The sequence below is a fragment of the Euprymna scolopes genome, chromosome 30, assembly GCF_053919585.1.
Source record: "Euprymna scolopes isolate OS-2025 chromosome 30, ASM5391958v1, whole genome shotgun sequence".
NCBI lineage: Eukaryota > Metazoa > Mollusca > Cephalopoda > Sepiida > Sepiolidae > Euprymna > Euprymna scolopes.
The window spans coordinates 50,347,388-50,371,535 of NC_136511.1; the positions used below are offsets into that span (position 1 = coordinate 50,347,388).

The 24,148-nt window shown below is 36.1% G+C and overlaps 1 pseudogene; it reads left to right on the top strand.

Moving 5' to 3' along the window:
• Positions 1-1,703: 1,703 nt before the first annotated feature.
• LOC145255040 (U2 spliceosomal RNA) lies at positions 1,704-1,843 on the top strand (annotated as a pseudogene).
• Positions 1,844-24,148: the final 22,305 nt, after the last annotated feature.

The following is a 24,148-nucleotide window of genomic DNA, read 5'->3' on the forward strand; positions in this document are numbered from 1 at the left end:
TCAGATCGATATTCGAATCGATACTTCCTTTATGAACACTCATACTTGACGAATTGAAAACCTGATTGCGGTGACCCCCGCCTAAACTAACTAACCTTTGTTCAGGAGCAATTCTGAACGATTTTAGAGGTCAGGAAGCGTTCGGTTAGGCAGCGAGTGCCATTCTTTATGTACACACATTTATCTTCTTTTTGCAGTACTAAAATTAATTGACCTCTGGTTCCTGCGAGAAGATAGGATCTGCAACTGTATTGGTAAAGATCCGTATGCTGGCAACCACTACAATAGTGAATTCTCTTGGACTATTGCTATATTCACGCAAAATCTCTCTTCCCATGTACGGTATTTTTACTCGTAATCAATTATCCATTATCCAGTATGACTTGGACAGCGTGCACATCATGATTTTGAATTCATATTTTAAAACACGACATAAATAATGAATCTATGGCGTAATACACGCTATAGACTGTTATTTGTTACCGGAACAGTAGAAGAAACGCTCGGTGAAGCGAGAAGTCAACAAGATATTGCTGTTTGGAATAAACAATTTACTCACTGTACTAGTATATAAACGTGTTTATTGGCTGTTTTCACTTGTGAGATATTTTCTTTTAATGTCAGGTCATCAGGAAAGTATACGCACCGTTTCGGGGACTTCTCCTTATAAAACATCACATAAATAATAAATCTATAACGTCATCAAAGCTGTAATTATTTGCTAAAGAAATGGGTTAAGCTCTATTTGCAAAAAGAAAGTTTAAATAGGTCAGCTGGAATATCTAATGATTTGTGTTTGTGATTATGTTTCGAATCTCATTGCATCCATTTAATTTGCTGGAACTTTATTAACTATTAATGCAATATTCTCTATTTCTGAAATTAGATAAGATTTACATTTGGAAATGAGACAAATTACGCAGTGCAGTTATTATAGCTAAAATGTGATAGAATGACGGATAACCTTTATTTATATAGAGCTAGCAGAGTTACATATATAAAAGAGAAAAGGAATGTGTGTACCTTATTTTTAAACAAACATTGTCTTTCAATCCATCTCTCTATCTTTCGCTAAGATTATATTGTAAATGGCTAAAAAGCTGACTCCACCTCTGATGAAAGCTGGCCCAGTTGACTCAAAAAGGACGAGTCTGTCCGTAACACTTTTGTGCTTGGCCTTTTTGGTTAAGATCAAAGGTCTGTTGTTAATGCATGATGTTCTTAGCTTTTCTTGGCCTTTTGGCCAAGATCAAAGTGTAGTATTGGAATTTTTTTAATTGTAATTTTTCTTTAAACAAAATAAATTAAATATAAAGATCAAAGTGTAGTATCTGTTCTGGTAGATACTGCAAGCAAAGACCAAATGTGGGGGAAACCCCCACATATAAGACCTTGGTCAATCTAGGGGCAACCCTTCATACCAATTGTCACTATCCAGCTCCCCTACTCCCCAGGGAGTTGGTCCCCATTTCCCCTTCACTCCTTACATTAAAAATCGGTCTTGTGCCTAATTTGCCCGGTGGGGGAGCAAATAAATACTAACCCCACAAATAAGACCTTGGTCAATGTAGGGGCAACCCTTCATACCAATTGTCACTATCCAGCTCGCTACTCCCTGGGGAGTTGGTCTCCATTTCCCCTTCACTCTTCACATTAAAAATCGACCTTGTGCCTAATTTGCTCGGTGGGGGAGCAAATAAATACTCTTTTCTTGGCCTTCTTGCCAAGATCAAAGCGTAGTATCTGTTCTTACTACATGCTGTACTTATGTTTGTAACTTTGTGATATAAAGTGGAGATCACTTTTCTGTATTAATTTAATGTAAAATGATCGCCCACCAGTCAGTCTCAAAGCCATTCAAATGATTCTCCCGATCATTTAAGTTGTTTTTTAAGCATTCAAGTCATTCTTAAGGTCATTCAATTCATCCTTACGTTCATTAAAGTCATTTACTTTTTATTTATTTAAGTCATTTCAGCCCATTTTTCGGTCATTTTAATTTATCTTTAAGAATTTCATGTCAATCCTACATTCACGCATTCATTCATTACACGAGAGCACGCGACATGGCTATCAGCCTTGTTTATGTTAAAAGTATTCATCGATGGCAAGAATATACCTTATATTTGTAGGTATTGTTTTGTGTTTTTTTTATTTTTACTTTTACTTGGATACACACACACATACACACATACAACTATCCTTTATATAATAGATTAAAAATATATTTCGTTGAAGTTGGTAACGATGGGAATTGTCGGATCCTCATCACTATGCTTTATTAATGGATCTTAGCAAATTTTCGTTTGCAAAACCAACGTGACCAATAAAATCGCGCCAATCAGAAATCTTTCTTTTTTTTTACATAGGCATAACCACTTATCAAGGCTCAGAGACCATTCGAGGATAAAAGTTTGTACAGTAGTCAATTGGACAACCTAGTAATCGTTAGTAATGGGAATTCGGTAAATTTGTTAACTTAAGTGGAACGGCTCATCAAGAACTTGTTTACGTTGGACTTGAAGACAACTATATTGTAGTCAGCTGGAAAGCAGGAAAACGGAAGACAATTCCACAGGCGTGCAGTTCTAAGAAAGAAGCTTTGTTCATGGAATTTACGTTTAGGTTTAGGCACAGAATAAGAGTGGGAGGAATTATTGACAGTGTTTTCAGCTAGACGAGTGTTTCTCGTGACAGTTTGGCGAGAGGGGGCCATAGATTGAAGCTCAGCCGAGCACTTTCCATTAAAATAACGATGGAGATGCGGATAAAGATTCTAGATGCAGAATTGTAAACAGTTATGATTTTTAAATTCACGTCTTTATTTCGTTTGAGTTATCCAAAACCCTAGCATAGTCAATTTCGTGGTGATATCAATCTCAACATACAATCTAAGCTAATCTGTTGTAGACCGAGTTCTAAGATGAAATATATTTTTTTAATTGTTATTTATAAGGAAACTAATAGTTTTCGTTTCGCATCGGTCGAATAATTTGAACAGATTTATTTTCATTACCGTTACTTTCTATGAAAAAACAGTATTAAGTGTTCAATTATTATAAAGAAATTTTGATTTGTTTTATATACTGTGTGTTTTTTTACTTAGTTAGTCCGTACGTTACGCTTTAAAAGCTACTTCAAACTACTTCAAGGAAGCCAAATTCGCGGAATTTCGTTTCAAACGGGCCAATCTTGACAACAACCATTGTAGTCCAGTCAATCTAGCTCATTTGTTGGCTTAACCTCAAATAAATTGCTAACAAAGGTTTTTAAATTGCATTATGGGCAAGAATATCTCCTCTTTCAGATAAAAAAAAGTTTACCAAAATTGACCTTGCGGAAAGGGGTCAACGACCGCCATCTTTAAGGGGTCCCCCCGATTCTAGTTTCCCTCTCTCAACTCAATTATTGTAAGGATATCTTCAAAAATTACAAATATATAAATGTGAAATTTGATAAACCAACAGTTTTCATGAAGTTGAATATAATTATAAACTCATTGGTTTGGTTTTATTTGATTTTGGTTTACGGCATATCAACCCTTTTAGATTATTTGATACTAGTCCAGTCAATCTAGTTGGGTTTTTTTTTTGTCTCAACCTCAAATAAATTGCTAACAAAGGTTTTTAATTGCATTGTGGGCAAGAATATCTCATCTTTCAGATAAAAAAAAGTTTACCAAAATTGACCTTGCGGAAAGGGGTCAATGACCGCCATCTTTAAAGGGTCCCCCCGATTCTAGTTTCCCTCTCTCAACTCAATTATTGTAAGTATATCTTCAAAAATTACAAATGTATCAATGTGAAATTTTATAAATCAACAGTTTTCATGAAGTTGAATATAATTATAAACTCATTGGTTTGGTTTTATTTAATTTTTGTTTACGGCATATCAACCCTTTTAGATTGTTTGATACTAGTCCAGTCAATCTAGCTGGGTTGTTTTTTGTCTCAACATAAAATTAATTGCTAACAGAGGTTTTTAAATTGCATTGTGGCCAGGAATAACTCCTCTTTCAGATAAAAAAAAGTTTATTAAAATTAACCTCGGAGAAAGGGGTCAACGGACGCCATCTTTAAAGGGTCCCTCCGATTCTAGTCTCAATTACTGTAAGTATTCTTTTTTTATTAGCCGCACGTGCTTGCCGTCCCTGGCTGAAAACAAGCAATAAATTATTTTAATATTCTGGTGGTCATAAACCTGGCGCCTATAGGCTGTGGTACTGGTCAAGTCTGAGCAAACTCTCTCTCCCATAAAAAAAAGTTTATTAAAATTAACCTTGGATGAAGGGGTCAACAGCCGCCATATTTAAAGGGTCTCTCCGATTCTAGTCTTCCTCTCTTAACTCAATTACTGTATAGTCCAGTCTTTGGTGTTGTGGCTGAACATCAAACAAATTGCTAACAAAGGTTTTTAACTTGCATTGTGAGCAGGAATATCTCCTCTTTCATATAAAAAAAGTTTACCAAAATTAGCCTTGGGTTAAGGGGTCAACGGCCGACATTTTAAATCATTTGGGCCCTGTCGTAAAATGCGATAACTAGCGGAAAGGATGATACGCAAAATTAACAATTACCATAATGTAAAAGGACAAAATATCGACTGTGTTATCTTTTTTGCTAAATCGCCAAGGCCGATATATTGGCCTGAGTCTAAAGGGTTAAAATTCAACTTAACAGTATTAAAATTTCGATGCATAAAATTCCTGACAAGTATGTCCATTAAAACAATTAATTACAAAAATAATAATTTTTGCTGACAAAAAAAAAACTTTATTAAATTACACAGAACAAGTTTATGAACGGACCAAAGAACATTTCTTGTCAAGAACTAGTCAAAGGTCACTTCATCATCATCATCATCTTCAAGATCTGGCTGTGATGAGTTGGTGCAATGGAGGCCTTTGCAATATCCACACAAGTTTGAACAGTGAATGCCATGTTTCCTGCAACTGCATCTTCCTGTAGTACATCCTGAAGTACAGTTACACCTAATTATAGCCAACAGATTTACAGGGCCAGGTGGTAAGTCAGTCTTAACTGGTTGTAATTTACCATCTGAAAGTGTCCATCCCTACTCGTCAGGTTTTAGCTGGTTTCTACCTTTCCATTCCTGAATTTGGAAGTAAACTCGAAGGCTGTGGAATTTCGTAGCTGCTCTTGTCGGTGGCAATGATTTGGCCTCAACATACTTTGAGCTATTTGCAACCTTTTCCTTAAAGCGCCTAAGTCGAAGATGATTGATGTTTTCCCCATCATTACCATTGTATAGGCACACTAAAGCCTTCTCCCCAGCTTCAATAACCTCTTCTGCACTGCTGTATTTGCCAAACACTTTAGCCAGTTCGAGGAGGTTTCTATTGTTCATCACCTTTCGGAGGGATGCTGCCTTCACAATTCCGTGAACACTGGATGTAGAATCACAACTCAGTAGTGCATGAATGAAAAGAATGTTGGAACAGACCGCATCTCCCAATGATTTCCTCACCTCTTTGATGTTCCAGACTTTCACTCTTTTTTCACTAGCTTTTGGTTGTGGCATAAAGAAGATGTTGTAAATATCATCGCTATTGTTATGATAACATAGAAGGACCAATAGGTCAGTATCATCTGCTATCCAAAATGGTTTCTTCTGTCTGTGCCAGTTCTAGAGTAGTCTTCACAATCAATACGTCAGCATCTCCAGATGCATGGATTACTTTACATCCTCCTTCTTTCAAACTCTTTCCCAGCAAGTTGATAAACAATTGTTTGTTTTGTCAATTAGCAAGGAAAACATCCTTTTTTAATTTGAACACCATGAAAGGAGTCAGTGACACATTAACTCCAACAAACCCCCCTGCTCGGCGTCGGTGAGTCGAGTCCTTAATGGATGGGCCACTTTCATATCCATCAAAGACAACACATGCTTTTCCATATCTATTTGTGACATATCTACAGTATTGGTCACAGATCTCATTAAATGTGCGACCTTTTTCCAAGGGAGACGCTGAAGTAGTGTTCCACCATCTAAGAGATACTGTGGATCTGATGACTGTGGATCTGATTGTACATGAGAAGTCAGTTTCCATATAGCGTCCGCCAAAGCAGATTTTTTGCCTGTCGCAGTAATCCAAAATATTAAAAAAAGAGCAGGTGGGTAACCACACAGCTCATATTGCAAATGTTCTTGCTGCTCCTGGGTTGAGGGTTCATTATTAGATAGTACACAGTCTCTGGAATTGGAGTTGTGGATCAGTCTCAACAGTTTCATCTTTGCTGAGTGAAACTTTTGATCCAAGTGTAATTGCTTGATCCTTTTTTTTAAAATGTACTCTTGTTCATTTTCTCCAGACATTGAGGCTATGATTACCTCTCCTATGGAGTTTACTCTGTTCATATTCACCTTTTTGTGTCCAGTTACTCCACTTGAAATGCTGTGAATGGAGGATCTTCCGTGAAAGGGTCATATGTCTGGAGAAACGCAAGGACCTTCCATGTATCCCTCACATCACGCTCTTTTCTTGCTGAAGAAGCCTTCTGATGCTGGTCACTAGTGCCATAATGAATGCCTGCTAGTTCTTGCATTGTAAACTTGATTTCCGCGCATGCTGGCAGTGATAGCGTCCAAACCAATCGTTGAATTTAATCCATTCCTCTACTATGAGTAAGGCCTCCAGACGTCTTCAGGCTTCTCATTAGCACCTGTTTAATAATCAGATCCGTTGACAAGCCAGCCCAGTAGCGATCACTCCGTCTAATCACATGGAATCCTTCCGAAAATTTCTGGTATACTTCAGGGTGGGTTTTTGGCAGACCTTCCATTTGCTGCAAATACAGATACGCCGACTTTGCATATAGGATGTGTCCTGCTGCAGCGAATATTGGCAGCATTTTGCTAACAGCGTCAAGGTACAATTCCCAGTTCCCGGTGCGCTCTGCTTTGATAAACAGTTGCAGGCTCTTCACCATATCAAGGTATTGAATCCACAATTGTTCTGTTCGCTGCTCAACCATCGCATTCTCAACATGGTTGATTTTCTGGGTAATCCTGGTTACAGACTTTGAAGACAGAACATTATCCAATCTCTCAGTCCCACCAAGGAGACCTATTAATAGCCCCTGAGCTTCTTTAAGGTCTTCATTTTGATGAAATGACTCTTCTGCATCAGTGTTGGGTTGATCATGCTCAGTGACATTTGAAACTGGCAAATCATAGGCTTTTGCTAATAAAATAGCATTCAGAGCAGCAGCAACTAAAAAGTGAGCACGAATGGCTCTTGCAATTGCTTTGCCACTTAGCATGTGGTTGACTGTGTTTTCAGCATACACAAGTTCAAAAAGTTCTTGCAAACCAGAACCTTTCATCAAATGACCAATTGACCCCAGAAAGCTCATCTGTGTATGGAGCCCACCAAGTCGCAAGACAAATGATTTCAGAGGACTGGATTTACAAATCAGATTTATATTTATTTATTTGGAAGTTTGTTTTCTATGAGTCAAGTTATACTTTTCACTTGAACTTTGTTTCTAAGGAGTTTAAAAACAGACTTCTAAAACACAGCAACTATACTTAAATATGTAAAATAATGTCTGGAGCGCAACATCAGATTAGAGACACGCCTATAATTGCACAGTTACAGTGAGTGCACATATACAAATATCTTATCAACTGAAATTATATCAATAATTTAGAAGAATGTGGTAATATACGATCTATGGAACTCACTGGCATAAAATGAATGTTCGTAAATTTAAAAACAATATTTATTTAACAAAGATTAAAATGTTTGCTTGAATCCCCCCCCCTTATTAACATTTTAAAAACTTTGACTTAACAAAATAAATAATGTGAATGTAAATTTACTCAATATTTGTAACAAATTCGCATACTTACAGATGTAAACAAAATAATTAATGAATATTTTAACTTACTAAAATGGTTGGCAAGGGCAGCAGACAGTAATTTATAAAGCCTCCTTTCTTTGGAAATTCAAAATACTATATGAAAAGTGTCTTTTGGGAGTTACGGGGATGGGAGAACGGGGATGGGAGAGAGAGAGTCTGCTCAGACTTGACCAGTACCACAGCCTTAAATATTTTATTGCTTGTTTTCGGCCAGGGACGGCAAGCAGGTGCGGCTAATAAAAAAAGAATACTTACAGTAATTGAGACTAGAATCGGAGGGACCCTTTAAAGATTGCGTCCGTTGACCCCTTTCTCCGAGGTTAATTTTAATAAACTTTTTTTTATCTGAAAGAGGAGTTATTCCTGGCCACAATGCAATTTAAAAACCTCTGTTAGCAATTTATTTGATGTTGAGACAAAAAAAAAACAGCTAGATTGACTGGACTAGTATCAAATAATCTAAAATGGTTGATATGTCGTAAACCAAAATCAAATAAAACCAAGCCAATGAGTTTATAATTATATTCAACTTCATGAAAACTGTTGATTTATAAAATTTCACATTGATACATTTGTAATTTTTGAAGATATACTTACAATAATTGAGTTGAGAGAGGGAAACTAGAATCGGGGGGACCCTTTAAAGATGGCGGTCATTGACCCCTTTCCGCAAGGTCAATTTTGGTAAACTTTTTTTTTATCTGAAAGAGGAGATATTCTTGCCCACAATGCAATTTAAAAACCTTTGTTAGCAATTTGTTTGAGGTTCAGCCACAATTTGACTGGACTATTGACAAAGAATATCAGCATGACTTACTTTGATGTAGACTCGTCTTTGAATATCGTTATAATAATACGCGATCCTTGTCGTAATATCGTGAGAAAGGAACTAGTTATAATTTCAATGTGAAAAAAGAAGTCGGCGAAAGGATACGTAAACAAGTGAGCATTCAAATGGAAAAAGTGCAGCAAAAACTAAATGCATTATCTGCCAACAGGTGCTGGACTGAAAGAGTGAATTCAAGATTGTCTATTATTAGGTTCGTGCTAATATAACACGATCCCCCGGTCACTGGCGTGTGACTGGCTTCTTGTGTTCCTATTTACAATGTCTCCCCACGGGACAGAGTTAGACACCAGGGTCGTTTTTTAACGTGGAGAAAAAGAACAAAAATAGAAATTATCATAGTCGTGAAGGATTTATCCTCCACTGACAGGAAAAAAAAAGAAATTGAAGTGCAGAATCTGAAGAACAGATACCACACTTTGATCTTGACCCGAAGGACGTGTTACACTATTTGTCTTAGAAATGGTTTCGGGGAGATGTGAAGATGGCCAGATATTAGGGTCTGTGTGTCAAGAAGAAAACCATACCTGAGATGTTGGATGTGGACGTGGCTCCTTTATTTTCTCAAGATGACCTCTTCACTCTGATAGGTTCTGGTTGGAATTTCTTTTCTTCGTCCTCCGGGCTGCTTCGTTGTTTGATGGGGGCATTCATAGCAGACTCAATAAAATACACGACACGACACAATCGTAATATTTATGAAACATAATTAACTATTTATTTTACAAAAATATATATTACAAAAACAATTTACACTTTACATATCCTACAATTATGAAACTAACTAGGCTTTACTAGTACTGAGGGGGAGGGGTCGCCCCCCTCGTTCACGGAGAGACAGAAACATGCGTGCTCACCCCATGCTGTCCGGACGAAAAGAGATCGATCTAGAAAGGGAATTCTAGGATTGCATTTCTGTGTATCTCTAAACTAATGGCCGAATCACTACTCGGCCATGCTGTAGAGTGTGTTAGCAACCGTGGCACTGAGATATAGTGTCACACTAAAATAATGTCGTTTTTTGACGTTCAACTATATACATAAAAGCGACATTATTTTTGCACCAACCCAATACATATGTGGTTTTATTGTTTGTATTGAACTATGTAGCATAATATTGTGTTGTGAGTATTCGTTAATACTTATGAAGTTATTTCATTTATGTCAGTTCCATATTTAAAATGCAATGGACGCTATTTGTATAAAAATGTTTAAAAAACTTATATTTGCTTAAGGTTATTTTTTTTCTGTAAAGAAAACTAGTATTTTGTGCTGCACAGAAGATATCAGCTTTATCAAAACATATCCGTTGATTAAACATATTTCTAAATCCGTGGAATTTCTACGACTAATGCTAGTTATTATTTGTAGTAGTAGTAGTAGTAGTAGTAGTAGTAGTATCATTGACGCAATATAAGAGTTGGGTCGAGAGCTTTTACTCCACCCACCTGATAAACAATGCTTTTCAATGGGAGACATATCATCCAATAAATTATACGATAGCTTTCTTTTTAATTCTTGGATTAAAGATTTACTATTATTTTCTTTGACTTTATCAAGACTATTGTCATCGTTAACGTTAAAATATATTTTTCCGACGACGTTGCGATCCAAATTTCATCTAGCATTCTTCAGATGTGATGTTAATCCATAGTTAAAAATCTAACTATTCAAATACAACCGTATATAAGAACGTATGTAGTACGGCTAACATTTAAAAAAGTATATTGTTAATCAAGAGGCGCTTAGAGTCTAAGGTAGGAAAGTTCCTTTGGACGTGTGTGTGTGTGTGTGTGTGTGTGTGTGTGTGTGTGTGTGTAAGTTCGTGACACTGTGGATAAGCTGTCGATATATTTATAAATCCATGAGATTTGTATTATTTGACTAGATGTCAACAGAAGTAACGTAGTTGCTGGCTCTGTCATTTAAATCACTATGCCAGGACATATACGGATAATGACAACTCACGTGCCGAGTTAATTTCGCGTCAGTATTTTAACAATGGGCGTGACGCGATGGAATAAAATGCATATATACGTATAAAGCTCGAAGGAAACAGAAGAGAAGAAAAGAAAAAGGCGCGTGGCGATTTGGAAAGAACGGTGGACAAGCACTCGAGTCACCTCTTTCTACCATTTAGAAAGCGGGCTGGACGACCTATGGATAGAGAATTACTGCAAAAACACAGCTGATTGTAACTAAAAACAAAGGACTGCTATCTGACAGAAAAAGACAAATAAAGACAGAACACATTGTATCGTGTTGTAAATACGTGTCGGCGACTTGCGTATGAAAACGGACGAAATAACTTTTTAATTCACCTCTAAGACTCGAGCCAAATTTGTATTTTCTTTGCGAGTCTCTAAATACAACATTTAGTTTATTTTAAAATTAGCAGTAATGTTATATAGCAAAACGGGTACGGATAAATTTCGTTTAATTGCCAAGACTATGCGCAGGTGTTAGTTTCGTCTGGTTTTGTTGTTTTTATTTACGGCGTATCAATACTTTTCATGTTATTTAATGCAAAATCCAGTCATTTTGGAAAACGTTTTTATGCATTAAATACTTTCTATATTAAAAAAAAAAATTATGAATGTTTGTTGATTTTTGTCACGGCGTATCGACCTTTAAGGGATACTTAATGCCGAATCCAATAATTTTGGAAAATATTTTTTTATGATTCATGTATTTTATATCTTCGATTATTTATTCAGGGTGTATGGCTTGTAAAATAAAATTGTCGTTTTTGTGTTTTTTAAAAAAATGTTTAATTTGCAAAATATGATTGCGTTTCGTAAAGAGAAAGAAAATATCATATCAAGTTTGATCCAATTAAGTTAGAAAATTGATATCTCCAGACAGCCTAATCTGGTAGCAGCAGTACTACAGTTAGTAAGATAGCAATGTGATTAGCATAAGTTCGTTGGGCAAGTTTAGTCTCTCAATAGCGATCGCGTCTTCGTCTTCGATTAAATAACGGATGCGGAGCAGGTCCATGCCTTTCAGTGCAAACTTTTTCCTGATTGGTTGAAATCTGCTATTGTCACCTAAGTGGGATTGAGTAATTTGATAGATTTCGTCAATAAATTATTGCGCAATGAAATGTGGCGTGAATAGAATAAAGCACGAGGTAAAATACAGTAGTAAAATACAGTAATCTTCTGGAAGCTGTTGCTTAACGCTTGCGCATAACACTCAAATGCCCAATCGCCAATTACTTAGGACTTCTATCCAATCATGAATGACGGAACCAGTACATACTGCCCCGTGAATTAAATTAAAAAAGTTTGAAATTCCGTGCATTCCCGAGTTCGACAGGACGAGTCATGAATTCGACAAGATGCACCCGAAGAAGGCCGACAGTTACAAGAATTGAAATAATACGAATAGCAATAAGCATTTGGTATTTTTGTCTGCTGTTCTTGTAGCTCTTCCTATTACTACTACTTTGATGCCTCCGTTTAGTCTCAAGAGACAATGGCCACCCCCTGTAAGGGTAGCTGGCGTGTGATTACTACTACTAGTAATATTACTACGACTATTAGAACCAAGGTTCTACAAACGTGTATGTTGTGTTTCGCGCGATTGGTTGTGGCATGATCTCACTGTGCACAAGAGTTCATGAATTTCACAAATCAATTTCAAAATAATCAGCATGTCGGCAAAAAAATCAGCATGTAGTACAAAAAAAAAATGCACGACTAATCAAGTTCGGCCAAGGTCGAATATGGGCAAAAAATCATCGTTGAAGAATAATAGCCGTGCAGGAGGTCAGTGAGAACATCAACCGAAATTACATCGAAAAATAATTATCAATTCTGAAAACTATAGTTCGAACAAAACCAATTCGAATACTCATTATCAAGCTTGATTTCAATCAACCTTATTATCCGATACCAATTTTATATTGTATTGCAGATTTCTTGATTAAAAGAAAATAACGTTTGTTTTTTCGATAAATTATTTCGTTTTTTTCTGTTGATGTCAATTAAAAATAGAACATCAATTTTTTTTTTTTTTTTTTTTTTTTTGATCCAGTACTCTTTACCGCTTTCGATATCTTTGCCTTTCCGGCGTTTATCATTGATTTTTACCAGCCAACAGCCGTTGGACTTCTCCGGAATTTAAGTGTTAAAAAGAATTCCCAAGGTGTCAGTATTCGCCGGCCTATTCGAATAGAGGTCTGGTTTGTGCTGTCCTTCCTCGGTGTTTCGTCTTCTTTGATCCTCCATAACTATTTTGGGTGACATCAGAGGGATCATTTTTTGAGTGAGAGATGGAGTAGTCAAATGAAATTGGTTGCAATTTCACCTCCCTTGTGTTCACGTTTTCGTGTTCACTCTGTTTTTTATTATTTGTACCAACTAGGAGTTCTCACACGGATCATCGGACATTACTTACTGATAATAACCGATACTGGTCTCTGGAGTTCAAGTGCCAACAAGTCTCTCCAGATTTCTTGTACTCTCAACCTATTTCGATAAATTTTACAAATTAATGTGTATTATCGGAAGAGTAGTTTTCATTAAGTTCTCGTAGGAAATAACCATTGACCTTCACTGATATTTGGGTGGCAATAAGCCTCCCAAAGAACCCAGCCTCCTAGTCTCCTTCGCACCCATCCAAAGTTTTATAATTCCATAATATTATTTTCTGCGTATTTATTAATCTCATTATATTAGTTTGATATTTAAAATACAATATACACTATGTTCATAGAAATGTATACAAAATAATATTTGATCCGTGTTATTATTTTTTTCTGTTAAAAAACCATGTGTTAATCATAGAATAATATCAGCTTTATCAAAACATGTTTGTTGATTAATTACCGTATATTTCGGCGTGTAAAACTAACGTCAAACTGGACGAGGTATAAAATTGGAGCAAATTTTAATAAATTTATTATATATCGGTTTTATAAGACGACTACCAAATCACGAAACCATGTTTGTTTAGCCTAGGCTAGAGATTGTAACAGTCGGTATCTTATGAAATATTGGTTTTTAAAGATTTTTTTACAACTTTAAGGGTCGTGCTATATGCCAAAATATACGATATATTTCTCATTTCGTGGAATTTCCACAGATCCTGCTAGTATACAAATATTATATTATTGTTCCTTTTCTCCACGTTAAAGAACGACTTCATATCTAACTTAGTCCCGTGGGGAGGCATTGTTGTAAATAGTTACAATATTATTATTAAACAAAAATAGTTACAATATTATAATTAAACAAAATAGTTACAGTATTATTATTAAACAAAAATTAAAACCGGCATCATTCAACTTTCCATTTGTTTGATGAATTTTTTATTTAAAATTTCAGTTCTATTCATTTCTTTGCTTGTTTTTCCCGGCGACATTCAGATAATTGTTTTTCGCATTTAATTTAGACATTTATTGTAATAAATAATAATTTAATTTTCTTTTCATATTTATGACTTGATCGATATTCATACATATGCAATTTGCTCGCTGATAGCTTGTATAATCAAATCATCTTTCTCGCGTGTGGATGGCGCTAATGTAAAAATACGTCCTCGGGGCAGAACATTTATTTACCAAAATTTGATTTTCAAATATGAATATTAAAACTGTAATTTGAATTTCTAGTCGTTTGTTATCTAGCTCGTTGGCTATTTTGACCCGAGGCTAATGGATTGAACGAGATGAAAGGTGACATGTGAACTCGCTTGATCTTGTTAGGCATTTCAAACTATCTGTCGGCTTCGGGACGCAGGTTTCTGTTGAGTCGCAAAAGATAATGGAACTTAAAATAGACAAGAAATGTCAGATTCGTCTAGGAATCAAATTAAATAAGAATTTGAAGACTAACACTTTCCTCCTTTGAGCAGAGATCTAAACGTTGTATGCGTTTGTGTGTGTGCGCGCGCGTGGGTGTGTAAGAGGGATATAAAGAGAGGGGAGAAGAGAGAGAAACATCTATCATTCAAACACGGTAATGTTTGGATATATAGTTAAGTTTTAGTTGTACTCATTTAGAAGTTCTTTAAAGCTCCTCCGTTCACTCCTTTTATCGATCAAATTTCAAATAATTTTTACAGTTCACAGATCATTTTCTCAGCTATATTTTGAAAAATAAAATTTTGTTTTTCTTTTATTAAAACAAAAGTTATAATAAAATCACTGGTGTTCAAAAATCCTCAGAATTAGTAAGGAACGTGAGATACGGTTTCTTCTTATTGGCTGTTGGTTACCGTAGCAACTTTTTCAAGATTAATATTTTAGGGACCATTTCTTTTGATTGGCTGTTAGTTACCATAGCAACTTTTTCGTCGTTGACACTTTCATAAATCATAGCGGGAATGTCGCTTGCATGCCATCTTATTTGGGTTATATAGAGAGATTTAACAAAATTGATACTCTTTGCCGTGGTAGGGTTGATAATATTTCGCTTACGAATTCTGTTTCTTTCTTTTTGTTCCTTCTTTTTGCTTGCTTACTTACTTAATTACATCATTTATTTGATTTTTTTAGCCAATTTAGTATTTGGTAATATTTTTTATGGATTGTTGACAATGCGTAGCATATTGAACACAAAAAGAAAAAAATTATTTCAAAGCAACGTCTGAAAAATCATGGATTACATTGAAAAATGCGAGCATGAAAAGTAATATGGTTAAGACTAAGCTTAGAAGACAAGATATTCTTAAAATATATAATAAATTCATAACTTAAAATATTGTAGCTTGAAGAATTGATGATATAATGCTAAATTGAATTTTTAAAACATTCTTAATCCTGCAATATTTTAAGTTATAAATTTATTATATTTTTATTATATTTTTACTAGAATATCTTGTCTTTTTCTTTTCCAGTTTTAACAACTAGTCCTTTTACTTTTCTAAGCTTTATCGTAACCATATAACTTTCATACTCACATTTTTCTATGTAATATATTAATAGGATAGCGTATGTGTTATTTTGTGTGTCACGCTTACATTTTTTTCTTCCGGGTGGTGGCGGTGTATTCTTATGACTTTCCATTTCTTGTAATAAATAAGTTTACCAAACATTCCCCATAAGTTTTGTTTTCGGTTTCGATTATAGCTGATGGAACTCAATTCATATATTTTTAAAAAATAATTTTACCAAGAATTTTCCATAGGTTTTGGTTTCGGTTTCGATTATAGCTGAATGACTCAGAGTATATATTATATTATATTATATTATATTATATTATATTATTGGTAGTATTATTTAAACAAAACCAAAATGTGTCAACCAAAGAGTGCTCAATGTTTATACAGAGCAATATAAATATGTTGGATGTGATAAATAATGGCTACTCATATGCAAAACTCTCGTTGATATTCCTGGCCTGATGAGGTGATTTTCCCTGGCAGGGTGGTCACTGAAACATGTTTGCATATGTGTAGCCATATTAATGAAAATATATCTTGCTAACGTGGCCCGGGTGTTTGAAGGGGTGCATTGAGGAAAAGAAAATTTTTAAGTGGTAGTAAGCAGTAAGACCGTCAGGCTCGAACCCGTATCGAAAGGAACGTGAAAAAAAACGTGACGTGTTTGCCGTTGCGCCCATCGACAAACCGGAAGTGGCGAAAGTTTAAATTAAGGCTAGTCAATCGAAAAGAGGGCATGGCTTTCGAAAATATCGGCGTAAAAAGCGACCCCTCCTTGTTGAAAAGTGCCCAGTTGAGGGTGAAAGAATTAATGTTTTGGGCCAATTTTTCGATATTTTCGTCTGAAGGCGCGCGCTTCAAAACATGAAAACCCGTCGACTCTGTCGAAAGTTTTAGGCATACATACATTTAAACAGCCAGGTGAGATTTATATTATAGACTAGCCTGGGTGCCCGGCCTTGCCCAGGTGTTTGGAGGTGTGTGTCGAGCAAAAACAAATGTGGTGGTAGGCAAGCAGGCTCGAACCCGTACCGCGAAGGAGGAAAAGCACGAGAAAAAAAAAGTGACGTCTTTGCCATTGCGGAAGTGCCGAAGGTTTAAAATAAGGTTGGTCAATGTAAAAAATGGAATACCTTTCGAAAATATCGGGGAAAGTAGAAAAGTGTCCAGTTGAGAGTAAAGGAGTTAATGTTTTTAGCAACATTTTTTTATATCTGAGATTTATATTATAGATAATATTAACAAATCTTGATGGCCGGTGTTGTCCAGGTATTTGGAGGTGTGTGTTGCGCAAGGAAAACACTCGCTCAGCGTCGGACGGAGGAGAAATAACGTTAAAATAAAACGTGACGTCTTTATCGTTGCGTCCATCGCCAAACCGGAAGTGATGAAAGTTTAAATTAAGGCTAGTCAATCGAAAAGACGGCATGGCTTTCGAAAATATCGGCGAAAAAAAAAGCGACTCCCTCCTTGTAGAAAAGTGCCCAGTTAAGGGTGAAGGAATTAATGTTTTTGGCCAATTCTTCGATATTTGTCGTGCAAAGGATCGAACTTCAAGACTATATCGATGTCGTGAAACTGTGTCGCCTCTGCCGGAAGTTTTAGGCAGACATACATAAATACATACATACATGCGTACATACATACATTCAAACAGCCAGGTGAGATTTATATTATAGACAAGCCTGGGTGCTCGGCGGTGCCCGGGTGTTTAGAGGTTTGTGTTAAGCAAAAAAAAAAAAGTGGTAGTAGGCAGTCAGGTTCGAACCCGGACCGCGAAGGAGGAATAGAACGTGAAATAAAACACGCGATGTCTTTGCCGTTGCATCCATCGTGCAAATTGGAAGTGGCGAAGGTTAAAATTAAAGGAGAAAAAAACCTGATATCTTTGCTGTTACGCCTATTGCCAAACCGGAAGTGGCGAAGAGTCTTGGTAATAAATTTGACTTCATCATTTAATTTGGTATCTGAACATATACAAGCTCTATGGATAAGGGTGTTGATGAGATTATATTTTTGTTTGGTGGGGCAATATATATATATTTCTTCGTTTTTTAATTTCGGTTTCGATTCAGACTGATGCACTCAAGTCATATGGATATATTTTTTAATTTTGAAATCGCATAATATATAAGAATCTACAGAAAATTGGCTCTATCATTACAACACCATATTCTGGTCATTGTTTTGACTCTTCAGTATATATCCGTTAATATCTTATATGTTTTTATATAGAAGGGTGTGGTTCCCGGTTGATTAAGTGTATTTAACGGTGTCGGATATATACCCGAGAGTCCAAAGAATGAAAACAGTATTCTGTTGTCACAGCTCGTATCATTATATATACGAAATCTGCATAAATTAAAATATCGTATTTAAGCGTATTTACGACCGGGCTACGCCAAGCGTCCCTGCTAGTTTAGATAAATACTTTTGCAGTTTTAACTAAATAGCTACCATAATATCAGGGCATCTTTATTTACACAAAACATCCACAGAATGCCAGCATCAATATAATACATATGAAAGAGTCCGCTGTGCAATTTCCACAGGTCCCGCTAGTTTTAAATAATTCGTATTTTCACAGAAAGCGAATGTGTAATTCATGACCCCGAGCAATGGAATCTTAAGTGAAATCGGAAATAAGGTTACAGAAACGAAACCAAAAAGCACGCGAATACAAAGAAAATGGGAATAAATTCAGTTAATCGTCAGTAAATAAAGAGAAGAAACGGTTAAAAGAAATGATGATTTGAAGAAAAATGAAGGTTCGACTTAGGGGCAATTGTTAACATAATTTCTATTTCGTTTCAAAAGTTTTTATTTTTATTTATTATTTTTTTAATAGTGAGTCAGCTCTTCTCACAGATGGGTAGTTCCTAGAACATTCAATTCATAGAAGGAATGAATGCAAGAAAAATTAAAGACTAGTCTTTGGAACAATTGCTGACTGCATTTTCCGAAAGTTAGCTTGATTGAGATTAAGAAAAATATTGATTAGCTACTTCGAGGATAAGGGTTAATGAGTTGTAAGGATATAGGATACTTTCTGGCGTTAACAATTTTTTAGCACGGTTGATGAAGCCAAGTTTTTTTTTTGTTTTTTTTTGTTTTTTTACAGCAGTCTTGACAATGTCTTTAATGTATTTGTTCTAATCCATGTTCTAATTCACGTTGTGTTTCTGTTTTAACGTCTATATGTACACATATAGACATTGTACATATACACATTCTGTTTCATTGTTTATATGTACACATATAAGTATTGCACATGTATACATTTTGTTTCAACGTCTATAAGTACACATATAGACATTGCATGTGTATACATTCTGTTTCATTGTCTATATGTACACATATAGACATTGCATGTGTATACATTTTGCTTCAACGTCTATATGTACACATATAGACATTGCACATGTACACATTCTGTTTCATTGTCTATATGTACACATATACGCATTGCACATATATACATTTTGTTTCAACGTCCATATGTACACATATAGGTATTGTACATGTACAATTTCTATTTCAATGTCCATATGTACACATGGCAACTCGTTCGCGAATAAAACAGAAGCCATTCGAGGATAAGAGTTTATGAGGTATCTGAATTTTCATTGTAGAGAAATATTTGAAACTATACTTTTTAGCTCGTTAAAACTGACAAAGTTGACTTAGAATGAGTTTTCATGCCAGATTTATGATTGAATATGGTTAACAAAGTGCTCATTTTTGCATTAAGTATTAATCCCTATTAATTCATATTAATTTCTATTAATCCCTAACTGTACCCTGAACGGATACCATAATATTTAGTTATCATAACAAAGGTCCATAGAAAATTTCGTCCAGTAATTTCCGAGAAAAACATTGAACAGACAGAATGACAGACTAAGTGAAATATAATATATAGATAAGTGCGTAAGAATATTTACATATAAGAAAAGATTATGTCAGTTATTTGATTGCGATTAGATTGGATGATGGTCATATTCTGATCTTGTAACGTGTACTAGAGGCAAGAAGTTCTTAGAAAGAAACTCTGGTCATGGAAAATATTCTTATGCTTCGCTAAATTCTAGAGCGCAAAACTTCGCTCATGTTAATGGCACCACTCCGCTCTTTGTAGCTCTTCAACTTTCGGTGTTAAAAATAGAAAGTTTCACTTTTGGGATGACCCTACTATGACAAAGCACGCTTATGCACAGCCACCGCTCCTCGTTGGGAAAGGTGCATTAAGCATGTTGGTGACTATGTAGAAAAGTAAATTCTTGAGCACAGGTCGTTCGTATAAATGGTACTTCTACAGTCTTCGTAGCTTTTCACTTTTTAAGTAAAAACAAGACTGATAGCCATTAGTCGCGTGCTCTCGTGTAATAAATGAATGCGTGAATGGAGGATTGACATGAAATTCTTAAAGATAAACAAAAATGACCGAAAAATGGGCTGAAATGACTTAAATAAATAAAAAGTAAATTACTTAGAATGACTTTAATGAACTTAAGGGTGAACTGAATGACCTTAAAAATGGCTTGAATGCTTAAAAAATAACTGAAATCCTTCAAAAACAACTTGAATGATCTGGAGAATGACTTGAATGGCTTTGAGAATGACTGGTTGTAAAATGTGTGATCATTTTACATAAAATTAATACAGAAAAGTGATCCCCACTTTATATCACAAAGTTACATACATGGGTACAGCATGTAGTAAGAACAGATACTACACTTAGATCTTGGCCAAAATCCCCCACCAATAAATTAGGCACAAGGCCGATTTTTAATGTGAGGAGTGAAGTGGAAATGGGGACCAACTCCCCGGGGAGCAGGGGAGCAGGATAGTGATAATTGGTATGAAGGGTTACCATTACACTGACCAAAGTCTTATATATGGGGTTGCCCCCACATATGGTCTTTGCTTGCAGTATCTGCCGGACAGATACTACACTTTGATCTTGGCCAAAAGGCCAAGAAAAGTGTATTTATTTGCTCCCCGACCGAGCAAATTAGGCACAAGGCCGATTTTTAATGTGAGGAGTGAAGGGGAAATGGGGACCAACTCCCCAGGGAGTAGGGGAGCTGGATACTGACAATTGGTATGAAGTGTTGTCCCTACATTGACCAAGGTCTTATATGTGGGGTTCGTATTTATTTGCTCCCCAACCGAGCAAATTAGGCACAACATTAACAAGGACTTATATGTGGGTTGCCCCGCATATGGTCTTTGCTTCCCCACTGAGTAAATTAGGCACAAGGCTGATTTTTAATGTGAGGAGTAAAGGGAAAATGGGGACCAACTCCCCGGGCAGTAGGGGAGCTGGATGGTGACAATTGGTATGAAGGGTTACCCCTACATTGACCAAGTCTTATATGTGGGGTCGCCCCCACATATGGCCTTTGCTTGCAGTATCTGCCGGAATAGATACTATACTTGGATCTTGGCCAAAAGGCCAAGAAAAGGGTATTTATTTGCTCCCCCACCGAGAAAATTAGGCACAAGACCGATTTTTAATGTGAGGAGTGAAGGGGAAATGGGGAACAACTCCCCGAGGAGTAGGGGAGCTGGATAGTGACAATTGGTATGAAGGGTTGGTATTTATTTGCTCCCCAATCGAGCAAATTTGGAACAAGGCCGATTTTTAATGTGAGGAGTGAAGGGGAAATGGGAGCCAACTCCCCGGGGAGTAAGGGAGCTGGATAGTGACAATTGGTATGAAGGGTTTCCCTTACATTGACCAAGGTCTTATATGTGGGATTACCCCCACATATGGTATTTGCTTGCAGTATCTGCCGGAGAGATACTACACTTTGATTTTGGCCAAAAGTCCAAGAAAAGCTTAAAAAGCTAAGAACAGCATCTGTTAACAATAGACCTTTTATCTTAACCAAAAAGGCCAAGCACGAAAGTGTTACGGACCGACCGACCGACCGACCGACCGACCAATCAACCGATCGACCGACCGACCGACCAATCAACCGACCGACTGACCGAGGGACGGACGGACCGACGGACCGTAGGAGTGACTTGCTTGCAGGCGACTAAAAATAGGAGGCTTTACTTTTGTAACAACCCTCGTATTTTGTTTTTCCCCAAAATTCATTTCCTCTGTGATTTACAGTTACTAATCGATTGTGAGTGGACGATATTTCGATTTCAAGATACCGTACTTTGGGGTAATTGCGCCAAGTCCGTGGTAATTGCGCCAATTAGCTAGAAGTGCTCTTTTGGCAACCACGCATAAAAAAGCACTTTTTTTTAGTTGGCGCAATTACCCCCAGATTTGGCGCAATTACCCCAAAGTATGGTATACAAAATTCTGAAAAAGATAAACGTTAAAATTTAGAGTTGACTTGGAAACTATCGTAAACATCATTTTAATGAAGCTTCAATTTTTACTTGATTTAGACTAGAGTAAACATTTTATCAAGCAAGTCTAACAACAACTAGAGGATAACGGTTTATGATATGATTGTATTATCGGTCGAACGACGAAAAATATTTGGAGAGGAGTGCAAATGTTTAATTGAATTAACAAATGCTGATTAATTATTAGCGAGGATTTATTTATTTCTCTTCCACTGCAAGAAATGTGATACAAGGGTCGGATAGTGGGATTTAAAACTCAACGCCCCAAGGAAAGTGCACTGTAATCCTGCAAAAGATACCTGTGCAGCCCTGTTAGTATTCCATGGCAGAGGCGCCTCAGGTGGCTAGCAATAAACTGGCCCATTCTCAAAGAGAGAAGGCAAATCTTTGGAGAGTGGACCTCCTAGAACTGCATAGAATCAGCATCACACCGTAATCAATAGTGAACCGATCATTACATCATCGATGGACGTACGTCAAAACAACATGGATCTTTATTATACCTGATATTCATAATTAATCACTGATAAAATTGTCTCTGAGATGAGTATATCTGTTGACGATACCACGCTCTATAACAAACACGAGGGAAAATCAATAAAATGGCAACGACGGAAACTCTAGAGGAAGACCTCCAGTCTATAGTGGAATGGGGACAAAAATTGTTGGTCCCATTCAATGCTACCAAGACTAAGCTCCTTTCCTTTAAGAACTACAAGAAACATTCTTAACCACTAAAAACCATGGCTAATGATACATTAGCTGAAAATACTTCGTTCAAACTCCACGGCTTAATGTTCATGGGGAACATGAGTTGGAACAAATACATTGAGTGCATTGCCAAGGCTGCTGCAAAGAAAGTGGACTCTCTCTCTCTCTCTCTCTCTCTCTCTCTCTCTCTCTCTCTCTCTCTACTGTGCTAAAAATATATAAACTCGGTAAGCAAAAAATCAGAAAAAAGAACTTGAAGCATTCGCACCATTCCACATAAATCGGATACCGATTTTCATTTCGTTTGCTGGCTGTAAAAACTTAATCTCGAGAAGAAAATGTGAAAACTGTTATCACTAAAAAAAAATAAATAATAAAATTTCAACTTATACAGAAAAAAATGTCCATTTTCATAAAATATAACGGAATTCCATTTTATTTCAAACGTTTTTCATTCTATGACGATAATCACCAGAGAATAATATTTTATGACAAACGTGGAAAAACTTTTTATGAGCAAAGAATATGGTTTCACGATTGATGTGCAAAAACTATGCCCATCATCCTTAATGTATCTAATCGACTACCATTTTAAAACATGAAATATTGGACTAAATGGAATAACTTTAATATAAAAGAACGGGGTACAAAATTGACTTTAAAATCTAATGGACGACGCCTTCTCCTCCCGAACACATCTTTCTCACAAAAGAGACATTGCTAGCCTTTCTTTAGTGTAAAGTTATATTCATGATATGTGCTCGACTGAGCTCCAATTTATTCTTCTCCTCCTTGGAAAAGATTCATGATTCGTCTATTTTTTTGTTTTAATGGAAATCGCTCCAGACAAGGCATGAAACCACTTAATGTAAAGAGCTAAAACAGTAATACTTCAAAGTCCAAAATTTGTTAATAATAACTGTTAGATGGAATAGATTAAAGTTTCGCAAACTTCAGGACACTATGAAGCCTCTGGGTAGGGAAAGGTTTTTCACGGAGCACTAACAAGATAATGTCATAAATAAATCTGAAAGACGTTAATTTCAAATTTTAACAGTAACTAATGATTTTGGGGTTCCTTGACTTAAGGCTAAAGCCAAAAGGAGCAACCACATGTATCATATCTCTTTCTATTAAAAAAGATTTAAAAAAGGAATGTCTGGAGCCATTTAATTTTTCCATATAAAGTATTTGTTCCTTTTTAAGAAAGGGCTTCAATAGCCCCTCAGTACAACATATGGAGACCCAGGGCTCCGTGGAGACCACTTTAGGAAACCCTAAAATTGATTCTGATTTTAAAAAAAAAAAAAAAAAAAAAAAAACAGCAATCCTTTCCTCTTTTTCAAAAACATTATTCATGGAATATGAGGACAAAAGGACAAAAATAAACATAACTGTCGAAAGTAAAATCAAGATCCTCTTTCTATTCTTCTTTAAA